Source organism: Pseudophryne corroboree, chromosome 7 (assembly GCF_028390025.1).
Source record: "Pseudophryne corroboree isolate aPseCor3 chromosome 7, aPseCor3.hap2, whole genome shotgun sequence".
Taxonomy (NCBI): domain Eukaryota; kingdom Metazoa; phylum Chordata; class Amphibia; order Anura; family Myobatrachidae; genus Pseudophryne; species Pseudophryne corroboree.
In genome coordinates, this window is record NC_086450.1 from 300,353,655 (window position 1) to 300,377,663 (window position 24,009).

Sequence of the window (24,009 nt, forward strand, 5' to 3'; positions counted from 1 at the left end):
AGGGCTGTGATCGCTTGTGCAGCCCTGCAATGCAAAAAAAGTTTTGTGTAAAACAAGACTAGCCCTGCAGTTACTTATCCTGTGCGATGGATCCAGTGATGAAGGTCTCAGAATTGACATCAGACATCCGTCCTCCAAACGCCTGGACACGCCTGCGTTCAGATCTCCACGCCCAGAAAATGGTGAGTTGACTCCCCGTAATGCCTTCCTCCTGTCAATCTTCTTGCGGTCGTCGCTGCGACCGCTTTCTTCGTATGCGGCGTCACTGCCCGGTGACAGCCATTGCCGGGCAGTGATGCGCCTGTGCAGTGCGGCCACCGCGCATGCACAGTTCTTACCTGCTCGCACCACAGTGATGAACCGCAGCATGTGAACGGGTTGGAATGACCCCCCATTGTGTTTGTGTAGATCGTACTGTATAATCATACACATATTGTAACACTGTAGGGGTCTGTGCTTTGTTGTACATAAAGGTGTCCTCTGCCAATCGATGGGCGCTCTGCACCAGTTATAATAGCTAAATATCTAATTAAAAAAAATAGTGCTAAACCCCAGTGTACTATACTAATATTTGGTAAAATTAAACTACAGTGTTTGATTCCTCTTTCTGACTCATACACGCATTGTGTGACACTGTAGGTGAAAGTTTACTGTAGTGTTAGATTGTTATCTCTTACTCATACACGTATTGTGACACTGTAGATGGTACATTTTTTGTACAAATTGTGATGTGTGATGTACCCCTTGCTTTGTGTTTGTTGAGAGATACTGTGTAGAGGGAAAACAATTGAGAGGAAATCATGAACCACATACTAGTGCTGCAGATGCTGCCGCCAGTCATGATGATACAAGCCCATCAACATCTTCTACTATGGTCGATGCCCAAGGGCATAGAAGGCTTAAGTCAGGACATGTAAAATCAAAGAAATAGTAAAAGTCGGATTAGTGCAATAACTAATAAAGATTGTTGTCTATGCTATAAAGACCATCACCAATGCCCCCATTGATTATTTTAAATTTTTAGAATCAAACAAATTAAATTAAATTACTAATCAATCCTTCCTTCCACTCCTCTCGTGGGCCAATGATCTAGTTAATTAATTAATTAATACAAAAATCAGTTGTGTATATTGGTATGTAAAGGCACTCCAACCGTTGTTGACAAGCAACTTCCAGCAGGCTCGGCAAACAACATGGATCCTGAAAGTCATAGTTCAGCTGGAGAGCTACAGGCTGCTTTTCTCTGTCATAGAACAGAAAATCTTGGTCCTATTATCCCCAATAACCACCCTGAGCACAAAATAAATATGTTTACAGTGTGTACTATTAGAGCCTCCAGAAACAAGGCCACCACCTTTCTGTTAGATGCACACAAAATATTTAGCATAGCTGTCAGTAATTCACACTGGTAGCAGCCATTTATGGTCTGCTCACTATGGTTATCAATATTCATGAGGCTGACACAAAATGGGTGCATACACTATGGGGGTCATTTCGAGTTGTTCGCTCTGTAAAAATCTTCGCATCGCAGCGATTTTCTGCTGAATGCGCATGCGCAATGTCCGCACTGCGACTGCGCCAAGTAAATTTGCTATGCAGTTAGGAATTTTACTCACGGCTTTTTCATCGTTCTGGCGATCGTAATGTGATTGACAGGAAATGGGTGTTACTGGGCGGAAACAGGCCGTTTTGTGGGCGTGTGGGAAAAAACGCTACCGTTTCCGGAAAAAATGCAGGAGTGGCCGGAGAAACGGGGGAGTGTCTGCGCGAACGCTGGGTGTGTTTGTGACGTCAAACCAGGAACGACAAGCACTGAAAAGATCGCAGATGCCGAGTAAGTCTGGAGCTACTCAGAAACTGCTACGAGGTGTGTAATCGCAATATTGCGAATACATAATTCGCAATTTTAAGATGCTAAGATTCACTCCCAGTAGGCGGCGGCTTAGCATGAGCAAATCTGCTAAAATACACTTGCGAGCGAACAACTCGGAATGACCCCCCATGTGTTAGCAACATATGCTCATATGATCAGATTTTAGATGGTTGGTTTAACTTACAGTAGTTCACATAGGACTCAAATTGGCTTCATGATCCTGCTATATATGCCCAAAACATTTCTGTGCAATGGTACATAGTCAAATACTGCATGATATCTTCTAACAAACTCTCCACACTGGAATAGCGTACCTTCTCCAGGTCAAAGAGATTTTTCAGGAAATGAACAACTTATTGGCCCTACACAGTTTTTTCACTCCCCTCATTACCCAGCTCCATAGCAGTGCATGCAAATATGGATGAGATCGTCCATATTGGCCTGCATGCACAAGCGACGGGGCACCAGCGATGAACGAGTGCGGGGCCACACATCGTTCATCGCTGGTGCCTCCACAATGAATGATATGAACGGTATCTCGTTCAATAATGATCAAGATCGTTCATATCTTTCACGTATATCGCCCTGTGTGTAGGGCCTATTAATCCTACATTGAGGCTAAAAATAATTTCAACAGATGATTAGAGAACCTTCTCCAGGTCAAAGATGTCTTTCAGGAACTGAAGAAATTGATCCTACATTAAAGTTGAAAATAATTTTAACAGACAAATAAAATATTTAAAAATATTTTTAACTGCCACGTATTTGCTGGCCTCTGCTGTTGCTTAGTTTAGTAAACAAGAAAAAAAAGATAGAGCTGCGCTAATAAAAGTTGTAGCATTATGGATGAAAAAATACAAAAAATGGTACAATTTATAATGTATAACATATACAGATTTTTGTTTGTTATTAATACATACAATAAATGTTTTTAAAAACATATATAGGTGCACACCTGGGTCAGTCTAACTCAAAGAGAGGAATATCCTCTGATTAACAGGTATTTAAAAAATCTGAATATGTAAGCACTTTTTCTTCTCCCCACACTCGGGAGTGGGGTGAGTTAAATGTAATTTGCAATCGCTGCATAGTTACAAATATAATGTCATTAATAAGTGGATAGCAACCACTTCCAATAAGCTTACTGAGAGCTGCTTCAAGCGGCACTCCCATTCTTCTCTATGAAGTATAGTAAGGGAAGGCGCTGCACACAGCTACCATCAGTTTCATTTTCTCCATGAGTGTACATAAAAGGGGCTCCAGGGCTTGCTATATAGTCTCCACTTGTTTCAAATGTCCGGATTAAAAGTACATCCATGACAGTGAATGTGAAGCCGCACCTGTACTTCACCTTGTGTAGCGATGTCTCAGAGGCGATTCACAGAAAATATGTATTGCAGCAACAGGTCCCCTAATGCATTTCACTCAAAGGAGCTTAGTCAGCCAGATAGCTTGAGTCAGAATAGAGAGGAACTTACTGGAACTAAATGTTATTGAGGATAGTATTACTGTAGTAACAAACTGACCCAAATTCTGTGATTTTGGCTGTTTTTATGATTTTTGGAAATAAATACAGATCCAAAACCCACAAGAGCGGTTTTGGCAAAAAGAAATACAGCTCCAAAACATGTAGAAGCTACCGATCCAAAACCAAATACCACAATTTCGGCCAGCGCACATCCCTTCATCCCATATATATATATATATATATATATATATATATATATATAGTCCATGTGGTCCAGCACTCATATAAGTGTTCAAGCAATACTTGCCGGGGTACCCTCCCAGGGTGTAGCAACCCCACATGTGCATCCAAATATCTGGCTGCACCCAGCAGATTTGTAAATATGCAAAAAATAGGTACTTGATTATCCAAAGTTTCGGGCTTACGCCCATCATCAGGGACAGGCTCACGAAGACTAAAAGTTACAAAACATATAAACTGAAGCCCCACATATAATTAAAACTGAAGTGCTCTCACCTGTTCATCGCCATTCGATGCCTGTGGATCATTATAACAGCCAGTGTCTATTTATTTAGACACATTGATAAACCCATGCACACAGGGGATTCCAACCTAGTAATCTGCCAAAAATGAAGGATGACTCCTGGTTGAAAAAAACAACCGGATTCTTCCCATGTGGTAGATGTAAAATGTGTTCCTTTGTAAGTAAAGAAAGAAAGAAAATCTGGAACAGGGATAAAAGTAAGCATTGGGTTATTAAAGAAATAATAAACTGTCAGACCACTTGTGTGATATATATGGTGGAGTGCACATGTGGAGCATGCTATATAGGCAAGACCAAACGCCAGCTAAAAATTCGTATGTTAGAACACACAAGAAGTATAACTAATAAATGTCTGGAACATAGTGTCCCGAGGCATTTTCTGAAGTGCAATGGAGGTGATCTAAGTAAGTTCAGCTTTAAAGCACTGGAGCATGTTAGGTTAGATGATAGAGGGGGAGATATTCTGAAACAGCTTAGTAAAAGGGAGGTTTTTTGGATCCATGAGTTAGAGACAATTAGTCCATTAGGACTAAATGAGAACTATGATATTACCCCTTTTCTACATTAGATGTACCACGGGGACCTCGCTTTGTGCGGCATTGTAGTCGGATCATTGATCCCTTTGCCCCACTGTGAGCTGAGCTCCTACGGGTATATTGGAATTCAGGTTGAAAGGGGTTAATTTGTAATAAATGCCTTTGTTGAACTTGAGCATATCAAAATGATTATTATTCTCTGGATTTATCCCTTGAAATGATCTATTATGAAGTTTGTATCTGTTGCCAGTCACCGTTTCATTTACTCTCTTTCAGGTTGTATTGCGCTAATATGTGATATCTGGAGTACCCATACTTGTTGTGTCTTTTTAAATTCCTTTTTAAAATTCCTTTTTAAATTCGTTATTATATGATAGCTACTAGGTAGAGATATGATGTTGATATATAGTAGCGGTTTATAAATAATGGTATATGAATAAGTATTTGTAAAAGTTTTTTGGAGAGATTGCACTGTATACAAATCTCTTAAAAGCATGTGATCTTGATATCTATATATGTGTATAGAATGTGTCAGCTCAAATGCTTCCAATCCTTGTAGATTGCACAGGTTCATATGATAATGATGTACAGGTGTTTTTTGTGGTATAAATGAAGTGTTAGATAGTTCATAGCCACACCCCCTGACAAAGTCCATTGATGAAACGCGTTGGGTGTGGCCTGTGGAGCTGGTGACAGACTGTCATACCCTGGTCTTGTTCCCGGTGAAAGAAGGAGTAACTGCCCATGATTCCTAACAGAGAGACGGAGGATCGGTTATGGGAGAGAGCGGCTCCGGTGCTTGATTGCTATGTGAAGGACGGAACGCACCATTTTAAACTGAGATGTATGTGAGCATTTGTTTTTAATAAATGGAATTGTAAACCTTTTACTTACACCTGCGCCCTCCATTCTTCTTTCGATATATATATATATATATATATATATATATATATAGAGAGAGAGAGGCGGAACATGTGAGTGGTGGGTCTAGGTGCAAAAATTTAATTTTGACCCCCTCCACTCCAACCCAGGTTCACAATATGCCACATTACAATGGGTGACAGGGAAAGGCACAGAGGGTGACAGCATAAGAGATGGGGAGGCCGAGAGTAACATAGAGAGGCAAAGGCTGGCAGCAGAAGGCAAGGGCAAGTAGATGGTGACAGAGAGGGGCATTGGGGCTCACCCTGCTCTCTGTACTTGGCCATTTATCCGACATTACTGAAAATGATCTGCGGGGTGAAGCCAGGGGATAGCAGTAGACCCCTTCTTCCACAGCAATGCACATGCTGCACCAATGTAAGTCAGCCTCTGCATATAAATATATATATATATATATATATAAACAAATTCAGAGGGCGCACAATAGTAAATAATTAAAACAGTACAATATCCTATTGATATTTAGAAACCAACCAGCAACCAAATACAAAAATATATTTAACATTTCTTACAACATAACAGTTGGCAAATATACCCCTAAAGTACTATTAATTTCTAGGGCTTGTTGTCCTTATAGAAGAGAATTAATCTCTGGTCCAACGAGTTTCGTCCTTAGAATGACTTCATCAGGGGAAATCAATTTGGAGAGAGAGCTCATTTGATAAGTCACCATCCAATAAGTGATGTATTCATTTCACAAGTGGTGAAGCAAATCCACAGTACAGCTTGATAATATAGTACTACTAAAAATGAAGAAGTATGATCATGAAAGTGACCTCACTTTGCCAGGAAGAAGATTTAGTAGTTAACAATATGTGATAATAATGTATTTAGTGAGATTGTGTCCTTTATTTTATACGTCAAAAATAATGATCCATGGGTATGGCTCCAACAAGATGTAAGTCTGTCTCTTCCCAAATGGATTATCTATATGCGTACTTCTTATTTTTTAGTAGTATTATATTACCAAGCTGTATTGCGAAATGAATACATCTTCTATAAGGACAACAAGCCCCTGAAATTAATAGTACTTTAGGGGTATATTTGCCCAACTGTTATGTTTTAATAAATTTTATATATATTTCTGTATTTGGTTGCTGGTTGGTTTCTAAATATCAATAAGATATTGTACTGTTTTAATTATTTACTATTGTGCGCCCTCTGAATTTGGTTTTCTACGTGTTTCTTGAACCCTGTGCTAGCAGAATGGTTATTCTAGAGGTGCAGCCCCCATTTAGCAAAGAATAAGAGTACATCGATCCAATATATATACATATATATATATATATATATATATATACACGTACATACAAGGGATAGATAGAGACAGGACATGCTGCTTATCTGTGTTTTGCTTTGTGTGTAGCTTTCACCATCACAATAGGACATACAAGCTTCCAGGTGACATAAGAATATAAAGGAAAATCTCTATGGTGCACTCTGTTCTATGCACATGTTTATTGCAACAACAGAGAAAATAATAATAAAAAACTCTCAAAATGTACATATTGTAAGAAAAATTAACTATGTGCTTATGTCCACAAACTTGATAGTCCTTGAGGTAAAGTGTGCTTAGTAAAGGCAGTCATCACTGGTAAAGATTTACTTCTAAAATGCAAATTAGTTTATAGTCCAAGATGGCAGCTGTATCTTTTGGTAATGAGGTGGGTACTGTATATAGGAACACACACACACACACACACACACACACACACACAAACACACACACACACCTATCTATCTATCTATCTATCTATCTATCTATCTATCTATCTGTCTATATATATCTATCTATCCATTTATACACTGAAATCCATTGTAACAAATTAAGAAAGCATGAGAGCATGAAACAACTGTGGAGCTGATTAGATCAGGCTACCCTCCAAACTGAGTTTTGGAGGGAGAAGACCTGTAGTAAAGGAGACCAACAAGATGAATTTGGCAAACTAAATGAGTCAGCGATGATAGTAACTGTGTATTGGTCAGCAATAAGACACATGCTTCATACATCTGGGTTTTATAGGCGGATGACAAGAAGACATCTGTTGAAACAAACTCTCATCAAAGTTGTTATATATATATATATCTGAAAGATATTTGGGAGACATGACCATGTGAAGGAAGATTCTATGGTCTGATGAGACCAACATTGACCTCTTCAGCCACAATACTGGGCAATATGCTTGGTGCCAGTACTGCACATAGCAATGACACAACATCCCTTAACTGAAGCATAGTGGTGGCAGCTTCAAGATGATAAAACCAATTGAGCAGCTACAGTATGTAATTATTTAAAAACTGCAGTACACCAATTATAACCATCAATCCTCAACAATTTTGTCAAGAAGAATGTGCTCAAATTCCAAGATCTAGACATGCAAAGTGACAGAAACTTACTTAAATGTAGTGCCAAAAAGCATTAGACTGGTCAGGAATGCTGACATAAGTCAACAAGGAAAGGGTTCTTTTTTTGTCAGGATCCTGACAAAAAACCTTCCCACCTATTTGGTTCCTTCACAAATAACTTTTTTTTCCACAAATGACTCCCAATCATTGCCATAAGAAAGCATTGGGAAACTACAACCCAGTGCTTTCTTAGTCCGATGCAGTGGTGGCTCCTATCTACTTGTAGGAGGGGGCTGCCCCTACCCCCATACTCACAGAGGAGAGATGAATAGACAGCCAGGTGCCAGCACCAGCACAATGGCTCTGACAAGTGCCAGGACTGGCCCATGCTCACAAGCCATGTTGCAACTGCGCATGCACACAATATAAAACACATTGGCCCCAGACAGGAAAATAACACATAGGCCCTCATAGGGGGCAAAAGAAAATATGTTGGCATGCTGAAGACAAAAAAATTAAACTTATTAACCCACACAGGAAGATTAAAAAACTGCAATAGACCTAGCAAGAAAAAAGAAATAAAACACATTAGCCCCACAGTAAAAAAATAATACTCATTGGACCCCTACAGGAAAAAAACTAAAACACATTGGCTCCCACAGGAACAAAATAAAACATACATCCCACAGAAGACTGACCTGTCTGCAAAACTGGCTGTCATGCTGGTCTCCGCCACGTAACCTGGTTTGGGGGACAACAGTGTCTAGTGGGCTAAGGAGGGAGGGTAGTGTGGGTTGTGTATGTCTCTCGAGCAAAAGAGGGTAGTGGTGGTAGGGCAGGTAGTGTATGTTCTGATGTTGGGGGTACAGTGAGGAACAAGGATATGAAGTGGGGGGCAGGGTGGGGGGTAGTATATGTCCATTGGAATGGGGTGGTTGTGTTAGGGTGGGTAATATACCCCCTCCCCTGTCTTATAACATTCAGTACCCCCCCAACTCAGGGACATATGAGTATATGTCCATGGGCCCAGTAGGCAATAGGTAGGGTGGGGAGTGTATATCCCATAGGCAAGAGGATAGTTTAGGTCTAATGGCTGGGGGTTGGGTGGGGGGTAGCAGGGTAGGTAGTATATGTACCTGGGCTGGGGGTTACTGTATGTTTAGAAATCATGGAATGGGGTATGTTATGTTACAAAAGCTGGTCAATGGTGTGAGGGGCAATTTATGGGTATGTTTCAGAGGCCATGGTGTAGGGCAGGTTAACCATAGCCCACCACCAGAGCCAGTGTCTAAACTTAAAGCAATAATTAAATCTAGCTGAAAATATTGGCGCAATATTAATAAAGTATCTGATGTATAATATGAGTTCAATAGAAGTCTTTCTTAACTATAAATTGTCCCTTGGGATAGAGGTAGTTTAGGTCTATGGGATGGGGGGATGTCGAGCAGAGCAGGTAGTATGTGTACATAGGCTGGGGGAGGAGGTGCAGGTGGAGGGGCTCCATCCTCCCAGTCCATAGTAGTGTACTGTAGTTCTAGTGAATGTGCAGCTGCTAGACTGTAGTCTGAGGTTGAGTTGTCAGTGAGCCTGAATGGATGCTGGCTTTTGCAATATTACAAGGTAAAGAGGTCACAACACCTACTGTTCTTTCACCCTGCTGGCTGACTTTTGGCCTAATTTAGATCTGATTGCAGCATAAAATTTGTTCTCTAATGGACAAAATCATGTGCACTGCAGGAGGGACAGATATAACATGTGCAGAGAGAGTTACATTTGGGTGGGTTATATTGATTCTGTGCAGGGTAAATAATCAGAGCCGACCATAGGCATAGGCAAACTAGGCAAATGCCTAGGGCATTTGGAATGTCATTGGGCACAAGCAGATTTTGCTGATTAAAATGATATGCAGCCTATATTCTGTGTGTGACTGCGGCTGTATCTGCATACTGAATGCTACATCACATTGTATTCCTGGAAATCACTGTAATGTAACATTTTGTATGCAGATACAACCACAGTCACACACAGAATATAGGCATGCTTAGTATCATTTTAATCAGCAGAAGCTGATTGTGTCCTAGTCACACAGCAATGCAAATAAGATACATTTTCTGGAAAAAAAAGGTGCCCAACATCAGCAGAGTTGGACAGGAGCTGCATGGCATATTGAGGCAAGATGTATGAGGACACATCTGTATCCAAGCAGAGGCAGATGTCAGTGTTAGCCACTGCGTGAGTGCTGTGTGTGGGTGGGTTCGTTGTGCAATAGTATTTGGCATATGTGCAAGGGGCATTATGTGTGTCATGTGTATAAATGCACTAATAATGTGTGACATATGTGTAAGGGGCATTATGTGTGTAATTATGTATATAAGGGCATTAATAAAGGTTGGCATAATGTGTAAGGTGCATTATGTTTATAAGGACATTAATAATGTGTGTCATATGTGTAAGGGGCACTACTGTGTCGTATTATGTGTATAAAGGCATTACTAATGTGTGGCATTATGTATATAAGGTGCCCTGCTGTGTGGCGTAATGAAAAGAAAGGTCACTACTGTGTGGACTAAGGTGAATAAAGAGCAATATGGTGTGGTGTAATGTGAATAAGGAGCAATTGAGTGTGAAGTAATGTGAATAAGGGGCACTACTGTAAAGAGTAACGTAAATAAAGTAATGTGGTACTACTGTGTTATGTAACATGAATAAGGGATACTATTGCATGATAAAATAAAAATTAAGTTGCACTATTGTGTGTCATATTTTGAATTGGGGGTACTATTGTGTGGCCATGCCCCTTCCCAGTAAGAACACGCCGCTTTTTAGGCTGTGTCATGACTATGTGCACTGTTCCTATTTAAAATATAGCGGATAGGAGCAACAAAATGAGGACTGCTATGGGTGAGGGCTGATGGTGATGGGAAAGTGGTGCAGAGTCAGTGGCGGAACTAGCGATGGTGCTAGGGGGCACCAGCCAAAATCTTGCTTAGGTCATCATATTGATTAGGGCCGGCTTGGTAAATACTGGCTGCTTTATTTTTACACGGCAATTTAGATTTCAGTTTGAACACACCCCACCGAAATCTAACTCTCCCTGCACAAGTTATATCTGCCCTACCTGCAGTATACATGGTTTTGCCCATTAGAGAACAAATTTGCTGCTGTGATCATGTCTGAATTAGGTCCTTTAATCCAGCAGAATGTGCTGTAAGTATCTAGCAGCTGCTGAGGGCAGGAAGGGAGAGGTACAGGTAACTGTATATTCACCCCTGCAGCATGCCGCTGCTCCCAGCTAAGGTCAAATCGTTCTCCTACTGTATATCGTGCAGGTTACAAATTTGACAAATAGTGTAATAATAACACCAGCTGAGTGAAACTATGAGAATACTCTGATTCCCTATTCAGATTTACTGTATCATGGTTTTATTAGGAGTATTAGGCAATGAGAAAAGACACACACTATATATATATATATATATATATATATATATATATACAGTATATAGGGTGAGAATGGTGCCCTCTAGTGTAGTGCAGTATTGTGAGTTTGTTATTTGGTCCATTAGCAAAAAATAGTAACACCTTAACAGAAAATGGAAAATAACCATCTATGGTGGAATTTTCGAAAATGGTCTTGTTAATGGGGTAGACCCACCCACTTTTGTGTGATGTCAGTGGAGTCCCTCACATAGTGGTCTCAAGATTCCTCATATTGGGGGTAATTCAGAACTGATCGTAGCAGCAAATTTATTAGCAGTTGGGCAATACCATGTGCACTGCAGGTGTGGCAGATATAACATTTGCAGAGAGAGTTAGATTTGTGTGGGTTATTTTGTTTCTGTGCAGGGTAAATACTGACTGCTTTATTTTTACTCTGCAATTTAGATTTCAGTTTGAACACACCCCATCAAAATCTAACTCTCTCTACACATGTTATATCTACCCACCCTGCAGTGCAGATGGTTTTGCCCAACTGCTAACAAATTTGCTGCTATGATCATGTTTGAATTACCCCCTTTGTACTCACAATATATATAGAGAAAAAGGACCGCAATAGTCTATTACCACAAACATATAAAACAGTTTATTTATATAAGCAGTATTTAATGTACAATTTAAAAAAACATATAAAAGCTTATCTGGGTAATTGTTACAGAAAAGGCGCTATTTCATAGTTATCATTTAACCCATTTGGATGAAGGGTGTTTAGTTTAAAAAGCCAATACATTTCCACGTTGGGAGAGTTTTTTCTCCCGATCTCCACCTCTTTGTCCCAATTGTACCAATTCAATGGCCTTGAATTTCAAACCTGAAACATCTGATTTATGATCATTTTTGAAATTTTTGGGAATTGTGTGATTCTCTTGTTTGTTTTTGAAGCTCTTTTCATGTTCCTGTATCCAAATTTTTAATTGACGTTTAGATTTTTCAACATAAAGTATTTCAATTTGCATGGACATTCTAATATGTATATGACCCATGATGTGTTACAGTTGATAATTTCTTGTATGGGATACATTTTGGAGTCATTAAAATTTAGTATGTTCCATGTGTTCGGATGTGCATATTGGCAAATGACACACTGCCCACATTTGTAGGACCCTTTCATTGATTGTCCGACATGTTATATCTGCCCCACCTGCAGTACACATGGTTTTGCCCATTAGAAAACACATTTGCTTCTGTGATCAGGTTTAAATTAGGGGGGTAATTCAGAGTTGATTGCAGCACCAAATTTTTTAGCAGTTTAGAAAAACCATCTGCACTGCAGGTGGGGCAGATATAACATTTGCAGAGAGAGTTAGATTTGTGTGGGTTATTTTGTTTCTGTGCAGGGTAAATACTGACTGTTTTATTTTTATACCGTGTTTCCCCGATAATAAGACACTGTCTTATTATTTTTTTTGGACAGAAAAACACCAGAGGGCTTATTTTCAGGGGAGGGCTTATTTTAATGAACATTGACAGCAATTTTAATAAACAGGTAAATGTGAACAAAAAAATTGTTCCTTTATTCAATAATGATCATGTCATCTTCTTCAACAACATCGTCATAAGTGTCCATACCCTGAATTCCGTCCTGGATGTGCTTATTTTATCCTCCATCATGCCCCCTGAGTTCTTCTTTTATCCTCCATCATGCCCCTTTTATCCTCCATCATGCCCCTTTTATCCTCCATCATGCCCCTTTTATTCTCCATCATGCCCCTTTTATCCTCCATCATGCCCCCTCACTCCCGCTTACATACCGGGTTTTTATGTTGTCCTGCCTCAGCTCTCCTCCGCGGCACTGCTCTCAATGGCGCCAGCAAGCAAATCACTGGGGAAGAACAGGATGACGCGCTCACTGCTGCAGCTCTGATTGGATGCAGCTCGGAGCGCGGCGTGCGTTTCACCCGGGGGGGGGGGGGGGATGGTGCATACAGAGGGAACCGTAATGTCGCGTGTAGCGCAGGGGATCACCTTCACTACAGTAGCAATCTCAATAGGGCTTATTTTCGGGGGAGGGCTTATTTTAGAGGAATCTTACACAGTAAGGGGAGGGCTTATTTTCGGGATAGGTCTTATTATCGGGGAAACACGTACTGCAATTTAGATTTCAGTTTGAACACACCCCATCAAAATCTAACTCTCTCTACACATGTTATATCTACCCACCCTGCAGTGCAGATGGTTTTGCCCAACTGCTAACAAATTTGCTGCTATGATCATGTTTGAATTACACCCTTTGTACTCCCAATATATATAGAGAAAAAGGACTGCAATAGTCTATTACCACAAACATATAAAACAGTTTATTTATATAACCAGTATTTAATGTACAATTTAAAAAACATATAAAAATATAAAATAGAGATGAGCGGATTCGGTTTTACTCGGTTTTACTCGGTTCTCAAAACCGAATCTTATTGGCTATCCAAAACACGTGACACCCGTGAGCCAATAAGATTCGGTTTTGAGAACCGAGTAAAACCGAGTAAAACCGAATCCGCTCATCTCTAATATAAAAGCTTATCTGGGTATTTTCCCCAAGGAATCCTCAGTCTGCTAGTAAGGTAAGTATGTCTAATGCACTCAAAACGTTTCATCCCTGTGCCTTATTGCTGGTCTTCTTCAGTAGTATGGAGACTAAGCACCCATTCCCTAGCTTTATACCATACACAATGAGTTTAATTGGGTGTGTGTTTGCTCCCAAATGTCAGACAGTGACATTACTTCCTGTGTGCATCACTCCCATGTGTTTTTACGGAAGAGAAACATAATCACAGCTATCCACGGTGATGTCAGCATGCTCGTGATGTCATAATGTCACGGTGCCAGTCGTTCGTTCTCCCTATAAGAGTGCACATGCATAGGAGAGTGAATACTGTCACAGTGCTGCCTCAACACACCATGCACTCAGCTGACAGGAAGAGGAAAGCCGGTGGCCATTTTCAAGTAGCTCAAATGAATAAATGTCCTCTTTATCGGAGACATATTAAACATATATAAAAAGCAAGCTCATTTAAAAATAACATGAATAAAGGGAATATGGGCCATCTGACTAACGAAAAAAACAATACAAATAGCATAGATGTAGGCATAAAAAACAACATAATAAATTCCAATAGACAATAAAAGATAATGTAACAATGTATCACCAATCATTAAATTACAAGAAAAAAGAGTCAAAGGTAGCCTATCATAAATAAGCAAATGATTATTAATGAGTAAAAGGGTTAATTGTTACAGAAAAGGCACTATTTCATAGTTATCATTTAACCCATTTGGATGAAGGGTGTTAAGTTTAAAAAGCCAATACATTTCACTTTGGGAGATTTTTTTCTCCCGATCTCCACCTCTTGTCCCAATTGTACCAATTCAATGGCCTTGAATTTCAAACCTGAAACATCTGATGCATGATAATTTTTGAAATGTTTGGGAATTGTGTGATTCTCTTGTTTGTTTTTGAAGCTCCTTACATGTTCCTGTATCCAAATTTTTAATTGACGTTTAGATTTTTCCACATAAAGTATGTCAATTTGCATGGACATTCTAATATGTATATGACCCATCATGTGTTACAGTTGATAATTTCTTGTATGGGATACATTTTGGAGACATTAAAATTTAGTATGTTCCATGTGTTCGGATGTGCATATTGGCAAATGACACAGTGCCCACATTTGTAGGACCCTTTCATTGATTGTCCGACATGTTATATCTGCCCCACCTGCAGTACACATGGTTTTGCCCATTAGAAAACATATTTGCTTCTGTGATCAGGTTTAAATTAGGGGGGTAATTCAGAGTTGATTGCAGCACCAAATTTGTTAGCAGTTTAGAAAAACCATCTGCACTGCAGGTGGGGCAGATATAACATTTGCAGAGAGAGTTAGATTTGTGTGGGTTATTTTGTTTCTGTGCAGGGTAAATACTGACTGCTTTATTTTTACACTGCAATTTAGATTTCAGTTTGAACACACCCCATCAAAATCTAACTCTCTCTACACTTGTTATATCTGCCCACCCTGCAGTGCAGATGGTTTTGCCCAACTGCTAACAAATTTGCTGCTATGATCATGTTTGAATTACCCCCTTTGTACTCCCAATATATATATAGAGAAAAAGGACCGCAATAGTCTATTACCACAAACATATAAAACAGTTTATTTATATAACCAGTATTTAATGTACAATTTAAAAAAACATATAAAAGCTTATCTGGGTATTTTCCCCAAGGAATCCTCAGTCTGGTAGTAAGGTAAGTAAGTATAATGCACTCAAAACGTTTCATCCCTGTGCCTTATTGCTGGTCTTCTTCAGTAGTATGGAGACTAAGCACCCATTCCCTAGCTTTATACCATACACAATGAGTTTAATTGGGTGTGTGTTTGCTCCCAAATGTCAGACAGTGACATTACTTCCTGTGTGCATCACTCCCATGTGTTTTTATGGAAGAGAAACATAATCACAGCTATCCACGGTGATGTCAGCATGCTCGTGATGTCATAATGTCACGGCGCCAGTCGTTCGTTCTCCCTATAAGAGTGTACATGCATAGGAGAGTGAATACTGTCACAGTGCTGCCTCAACACACCATGCGCTCAGCTGACAGGAAGAGGAAAGCCGGTGGCCATTTTCAAGTAGCTCAAATGAATAAATGTCCTCATTATCGGAGACATATTAAATATATATAAAAAGCAAGCTCATTTAAAAATAACATGAATAAAGGGACTATGGGCCTTCTGACTAACGAAAAAAACAATACAAATAGCATAGATGTAGGCATAAAAAACTACATAATAAATTCCAATAGACATTAAAAGATAATGTTACAATGTATCACCAATCATAAAATTATAAGAAAAAAGAGTCAAAGGAAGCCTATCATAAATAAACAAATGATTATAAAAATATATAAATATATATGGTATTAATAACATTAACGCTAAATTGATTTAGATAGAATTTAAAAGGAGCATCATTAATGAGTAAAAGGGTTAATTGTTACAGAAAAGGCGCTATTTCATAGTTATCATTTAACCCATTTGGATGAATGGTGTTAAGTTCAAAAAGCCAATACATTTCCACGTTGGGAGAGTTTTTTCTCCCGATCTCCACCTCTTTGTCCCAATTGTACCAATTCAATGGCCTTGAATTTCAAACCTGAAACATCTGATGCATGATAATTTTTGAAATGTTTGGGAATTGTGTGATTCTCTTGTTTGTTTTTGAAGCTCCTTACATGTTCCTGTATCCAAATTTTTAATTGACGTTTAGATATTTCCACATAAAGTATTTTAATTTGCATGGACATTCTAATATGTATATGACCCATGAGGTGTTACAGTTGATAATTTCTTGTATAGGATACATTTTGGAGTCATTAAAATTTAGTATGTTCCATGTGTTCAGATGTGCATATTGGCAAATGACACAGTGTTCACATTTGTAGGACCCTTTCATTGATTGTCCGACATGTTATATCTGCCCCACCTGCAGTATACATGGTTTTGCCCATTAGAAAACACATTTGCTTCTGTGATCAGGTCTAAATTAGGGGGGTAATTCAGAGTTGATTGCAGCACCAAATTTGTTAGCAGTTGGGAAAAACTATCTGCACTGCAGGTGGGGCAGATATAACATTTGCATAGAGAGTTAGATTTGGGTGGGTTATTTTGTTTCTGTGCAGGGTAAATCCGGCTGCTTCATTTTTACACTGCAATTTAGATTTCAGTTTGAACACATCCCACCCAAATCTAACTCTCTTTGCATGTTATATCTGCCCCCTGCAGTGCACATGGTTTTGCCCAACTGCTAACAAATTTGCTGCTGCGATCAACTATGAATTACCCCCAAGGTCCTTTAATTCAGCGGAATGTGCTGTAAGTATCTTTCATATGCCGAGGCAGGTAGGGAGAGGTACAGGTAACTGTATATTCACCCCTGCAGCATGCCGCTGCTCCCAGCTAAGGTCAAATCATTCTCCTACTTTATATCTTACAGGTTACAAATTTGACAAATATCAGTAATGATAATAACACCAGCTGGGTGAAACTATGAGAATACTCAGATACCCTATTTAGAGTTACTGTAACATGGTTTTATTAGGAGTATTAGGTAATGAGAATACACACACACCTGAATACACACACACACACACACACACACACACACACACACATACATATGTAGATAGGTAGTCTGGCACTCTCTTCAGTAACAACAGCTTGCTCCAGTGCCAGTTCTTTAAATATCCAAATAGGCAAGGTAGATGGAGGGCACTCAGAGACTCATTGATCGAATAATGAGGTAGCAGACATCTGGCTAGCCAACGTTTCAGGGATCGGTGTCCCTTTTATCAAGATATGTCTCCCTACACTGCTCCCTGAAACGTCAGCTACCCAGCTGTCTTCTGCCTCATTATTTGTTTAAAGAGACTCTGAGTTCCCTCCATCTTCCTTGTATATATATATATATATATATATATATTGTAACACCAAGTGAAAACCCTATATTGCGCTGTACCTTAAGCTTCACCACTAAAGAAATACCTTCTATCAGAACAGGTATTAAAGATAGATAGAAAATATAAAGGATTCTCGTGGGAACTAAGCCGCTTAAACTTCAATATATAGTGATAAAAGATTTTTATTCACATAAAATGAACAATAAAACTCATGACATTGTTATATTTGTCAGTTGACACAAAGAAAGAATATATACATCAATCCTATGTACAAATGTTGTTTTTTGATTGATCAGATGAATTACAATCTGGTGATTTCCACTTGAACATTAGGGAGGATGTATGTCCAAACCGATGATTCTGATGTAGGTTCTATTTAACCAATACGAAGAAACCCAATGCGTTTCGTCTGCTAGGACTTCATCAGGAGTTAAATCAAATTTTCTATAACAGAAAGGATTACCATGGGTTGTAATTCTTAATGTCGCATCCAATAGATCATTTGGTATTCGACAGATATGGTATCAAAATTGCTTCACCATAACAATTGTAACACAGATTGATATGCTGTGATACTCCTTTTTCATAGGATCAGGAACATCCTCAATGGATCACAGCTACCCACAGTTGCCACATTTAGGACATGTTCTGTTACTGTGAATGCCCATCCTATATATGCTTTTGGGAATATAGCATGCCCTGATTAAAAAAATCAAAAAACAGAAAAACATGTTCATATCTAAAACAAGAATGGCATCACAGATCCCCCAACATAAAATACCAACACCTAAATGTAATAGCCTCCAAGTTCTGGGAGTATGGGAATTTCATGTAAATCTGCCATTTTTTGCAATCATTTACAAGGCAGAACCAGTTTGGTTTGGTTTTGTAACTAATTGCTGCTTTAAAAAAATGTGCAGACTGGCACAAAACTACTGCACCTCTGGCACTCAGAGGCTATCACATTTAGATGCATATCTCATCAGTAAGAATCCCTAGACCCATTTGCCCCATCCTGTAACAAAGCGGTAGGTGCAACTGAAGAGTTGATGTGACTAAACAGTCCCCAACCAAAACTGGGTCACAAGAGCCTGACTAATCTGCAGCTACTGATAAATAACTAACTTATGTATAATATAATCAAATTGAAGTAGTGCAAAATATTTAATATTGCCAACCTGATCGACATGGTCAAGTTTGCAAGTACCATTGTGTATTCAAAAGCACCACCCATAAATTTTACCCAGTTAGGGGAATCTATTATTTCTCCATAATGCTGTATCTGGATCATATCCTGCCACCTCCAAATGTTTAATGACCTACTCCTGACTTAAAAATCTTTCCACAAGAGGGGGTGGAGGCCACAGTTGCCTTACTATAAGAAGAAGCTTGTAGTCAATGACGGCACTGTCTGCTCATCATGGAAATCAAGTAATGCCTCACAACATTTTGTTTTAACTCTTAAAATGTAACCTTCACATTTAAAGTTTTTCCTTCTTCTGTCTTTTACTTGGCACCAAGCTCTTCCTGTTTGATGTCCTCAATATACAGGTGAATAATGGTCTTGAGGGATAAAATGAAAATAACTTGCAAAATCATACATTATTGAATTGCTGAATTTAGCTTCCAAACACCTGGAATTACATAGATTTTCTGCTGTCTGCAGGGCCATTGTAAGAGTGATGTAGCTGATGCCATTACCCACAGTGCAATGGCTTAGTTTGGGAGCCACTGTCACTGCCCCAACTGCCCATAAAGAGGTGGACTGCTAGATTTAAGAGCTTATATGAGTCACAAACTATATGCAGGGCCTTTGTAAGTTATGACTCAAGGAATATCAGACATAGGCACAGTGCTGACCCCCAGTCTCTCTCAGAAAACCAAACCAGTACTTTTGAATCTTTAGTGAATTGGCCACTGCACAGAAATCTATGCAATCTCTGCTTGCCAGTCACTCAGCAGGAGCAATTCATGATGGAAGACAATGGAAATAGAAAGGCAGGGATTTATTCCCAACAGAAAAGGCCTCCAGTTCTAGGATGAGATAGCAAAACTGGAACCGACTGTGGACCCTTAAGGACTGCTTTTCAGTGTCCTGACCACACTCTGCTGTTTGAGAAGCCTATATTGCTACTTGATAATGGAGGTATTTAGTGACATATTTAGTGACCCCCTCACACAAATGCTTTCCTACACTGTGGGTATTTAATGCACTCAATACTATTGCTACATGGCACTGGGTGTGTATAGCACCTACCACATTGTGTGCCATCCATCACCTCTGCATTCCTCTTATGTACCATTTTTTCCATCTGCATGCCTCTTACGTGCCATCTGTTGTTTCCATGTGCCCTTAATGTGCAATTCATCCCTCTACTTGCCTCTTATGTGCCATGCATCCCATTGTCTTGCCACTTATGCATCATCCATCCCATCTGTGCACAATTATGCTCCTTCCTTTCCCTCTGAATGCCCCTTATGTGCCATTAGTTGCCCCACATGTCTCTTATGTGCCATAAAACCATTCCACATACACTGATGTGTATCATCAATCTGCTCTGCATGTGTTATAAGGGGTCATAAGACCCTTCCACATGTCCATTATGTGCAATCAGACTCTTTCACATGATGCTTTAGAAGAAATGTATTTTAATAATATCCCCTTGCTTGTAATAATGTTACAGTGTAGTTGACAGTATGAGCATTAGTGTAGCCTAATAGGGGTCGGTACCACACTGGATTTGAGATCGCAAGGAGTTGTATATATACACTTGCGAGTGGACCAACAGTGTGTAACAATAGAAGGATCCCTGATATGGGTGCTTGATGTAAAAGTTGGTGGTGCTCCCAGAGTCAGTGGTATAAACTATAGTGTAAAAAGAAAGACTCTGTTGGGGCACACTTGATGGATATAAAAAATATGTTAAAACTTAACTTTTATTATGGTTAATCATAAAAGAAGAATGGACACAGACTTACATACAAAAAACAGTCACCTTAGGAGGAGTTGAATGGTATTAGTATAAGGGGTTGACATGTCCCATGTTGACACCAAGGAAATTGCTAAGTGTATATAACAAATTCCAATACGCCTCTGGTGAAAAATATTAAAATCAAAGATATGTACTGTATAATATCTTAGTATATCAGGAGTGTAATATCGTTATGGAGGAAAATGATTTTTAATAATGGTAGATAAACTCCTTGATAATGGCTTCCTTGGTATTTGTAATGGTTGTGCTATTGAAGCTTCTTTCTCTGGTAGGTGGTCTTGCAAAAATTGTAGTTCTAATTAGTAGAATAGGTATAGAGGTAAGGCCAATGTTTTATCCACCACTTCTGCTGTTTGTTGATGATTGGAGCTACTGCACCTGATATTCCAAAGTAGTCACCTGACCTTGTACTGATCAGGCCTGTCACTGCTTTGCTTCCAGGATCAGACAAATTTGGGCGTAGCCAGTGAAGTATGGCAGTAGTAATATGATTCAAACAAATGAGAGAGCGTGTGGTTTCGGCATTTATACCAAGTTGAGAACTTCTGCTATCCCGCTGATCTGCCCCAAGTCCCTGTTACAGTTGCATTGCAGGGAACTTGATATTTGGCAGTGGATGAGAGGGTTATTGAAAAAAAGAAAGTGGAGCGAGAGAGAGAGAATGTGCCCCAACTTCTGCTGTTCACTGTCATATAGAATTATAGTGGATGGTGAATGAGAGAGAGGGGGTACAGAGAGGAAAAGGAGGTGGTGAGCTTAGACTCCCCAAAATTACCATGAATAAGTGTCTATCATTGATAATATTGGACCTCTGCTCTCAATGGTATTGTGAAAATCCATAAATAACCTTTCATAGTGAGTGATGGTTTGTCAAGTAATATTGGATATGTAAAAGATTGCAAGAAGGTTATGAATATGTTTCATTCATTGACAGTACAATATGTGATACATTCATTGATAATCCACATGGAAAAGGTACCACTTAATTTCCTGCAAAGGTTGTACAATAAAATATGCAACACATTAATCTGAGTGCTAGTTAGGTTATAAGTATAGTACATTCATTAGTAACCCACATGAAAAAGTAAAACTTCTAATTGCATACCAAATAGTGCAGTTAGACATGAGGCATGAGACATGAGGCACAAAATGGTAAATATACTGTAGGTTTCATGTAGGCTAAATAAATTTACACCAGAGAGAGAAGGAATATGTTGCTAAAACAGAGTAGAAAGCTACTATATGAGAGGTTTCTTTAATAAAGACAGTGGGGGTCATTCCGAGTTGTTCGCTCGTTATTTTTTTCTTGCAACGGAGCGATTAGTCGCTAATGCGCATGCGCAATGTCCGCAGTGCGACTGCGCCAAGTAAATTTGCTATGCAGTTAGGTATTTTACTCACAGCATTACGAGGTTTTTTCTTCGTTCTGGTGATCGTAATGTGATTGACAGGAAGTGGGTGTTTCTGTGCGGAAACTAGCCGTTTTATGGGAGTGTGCGAAAAAACGCTACCGTTTTTGGGAAAAACGCGGGAGTGGCTGGAGAAAAGGAGGAGTGTCTGGGTGAACGCTGGGTGTGTTTGTGACGTCAAACCAGGAACGACAAGCACTGAACTGATCGCACTTGCAGAGTAAGTCTCGAGCTACTCAGAAACTGCACAGAGAAGTCTTTTCGCAATATTGCGAATCTTTCGTTCGCAATTTTGATAAGCTAAGATTCACTCCCAGTAGGCGGCTTCTTAGCGTGTGCAAAGCTGCTAAAAGTAGCTTGCGAGCGAACAACAATGCGGAATGACCACCAGTGTTCACAGTGAACAAGCCACACAGTGGTGAAACGGCCCATCTGTGAACTAGTGGAGCCAGACCGTGCACGGTCTGGTCCACACCTGCTCACTTGGTATCGTATAGCCCATTGTGGCTTTCTTTATTATAGAAACCTCTCATATAGTGGCTTTCTACTCTATTTTAGCAACATATTCCTTCTCTCTCTGGTGTAAATTTCTTTAGCCTACATGGAACCTACATTTACCATTTTGTGCCTCATGTCTCATGCCTCATGTCTAACTGCACTATTTGGTATGCAATTAGATGTTTTCCTTATTAATGTGGCTTACTAATGAATGTGTTATACTTATAACCTAACTAGTACTCAGATTAATGTGTTGCATATTTTATTGTACAACCTTTGCAGGAAATTAAGTGGTACCTTTTCCATGTGGATTATCAATGAATGTGTCACATATTGTACTGTCAATGAATGAAACATATTCATAACCTTCTTTCAATCTTTTACATACCCAATATTACTTGACAAACCATCACTCACTATTAAAGGTTATTTATCGGTTTTTCACAATGCATCTGAGAGCAGAGGTCCAATATTGTCAATGATAAACACTTATTCATGGTAATTTTGGGGAGTCTCAGCTCACCACCTCCTTTTCCTCTCTGTAACCCTCTCTCTCATTCACCATCCACTATAATTCTATATGACGGTGAACAGCAGAAGTTAGGGCACACTCTCTCTCTCCACTTTCTTTTTTTTGAGAACCCACTGCCAGATATCAAGTTCCCTGCAATGCAACTGTAACAGGGACTTGGGGCAGATCAGCGGGACAGCAAAAGATCTCAACTTAGTATAAATGCCGAAACCACGCTCTCTCTCATTTTGTTTGAATCATATTACTACTGCCATACTTCACTGGCTACACCCAAATCTGTCTGATCTTGGAAGCAAATCAGTGACAGGCCTGATCAGTACAAGGTCAGGTGACTACCTTGGAATATCAGGTGCAGTAGCTCCAATCATCAACAAACAGCAGAAGTGGTGGATAAAACATTGGCCTTACCTCTATACCTATTCTACTAATTTGAACTACAATTTTTGCAAGACCACCTACCAGAGAAAGTAGCTTCAATAGCACAACCATTACAAAAACCAAGGGAGCCATTATCAAGCAGTATATCTACCATTATTAAAAATCATTTTCCTCCATAACGATATTAAACTCCTGATATACTAAGATATTATACATATCTTTGATTTTACTATTTTTCACCAGAGGTGTATTGGAATTGGTTATATTCACTTAGCAATTTGCTTGGTGTCAACATTGGACATGTCAACCCCTTATACTAATACCATTCAACTCCACCTAAGGTGACTGTTTTTTGTATGTAAGTCTGTGTCCATTCTTCTTTTATGATTAACCATAATAAAAGTTAAGTTTTAACATATTTTATATCCATCAAGTGTGCCCCAACATAGTCTTTCTTTTTTTGTTGTACACTATAGTATGAGCATTAGCACAGATTTTTAGATTTTTTTGCCTAGACTTATTTATTGTTTTATTATCC

At 39.3% G+C, this 24,009-nt stretch overlaps 1 pseudogene; it reads left to right on the forward strand.

Moving 5' to 3' along the window:
- The first annotated feature begins 23,335 nt into the window (after nucleotides 1–23,335).
- Nucleotides 23,336–23,454, forward strand: LOC134946343 (5S ribosomal RNA; annotated as a pseudogene).
- Nucleotides 23,455–24,009: the final 555 nt, after the last annotated feature.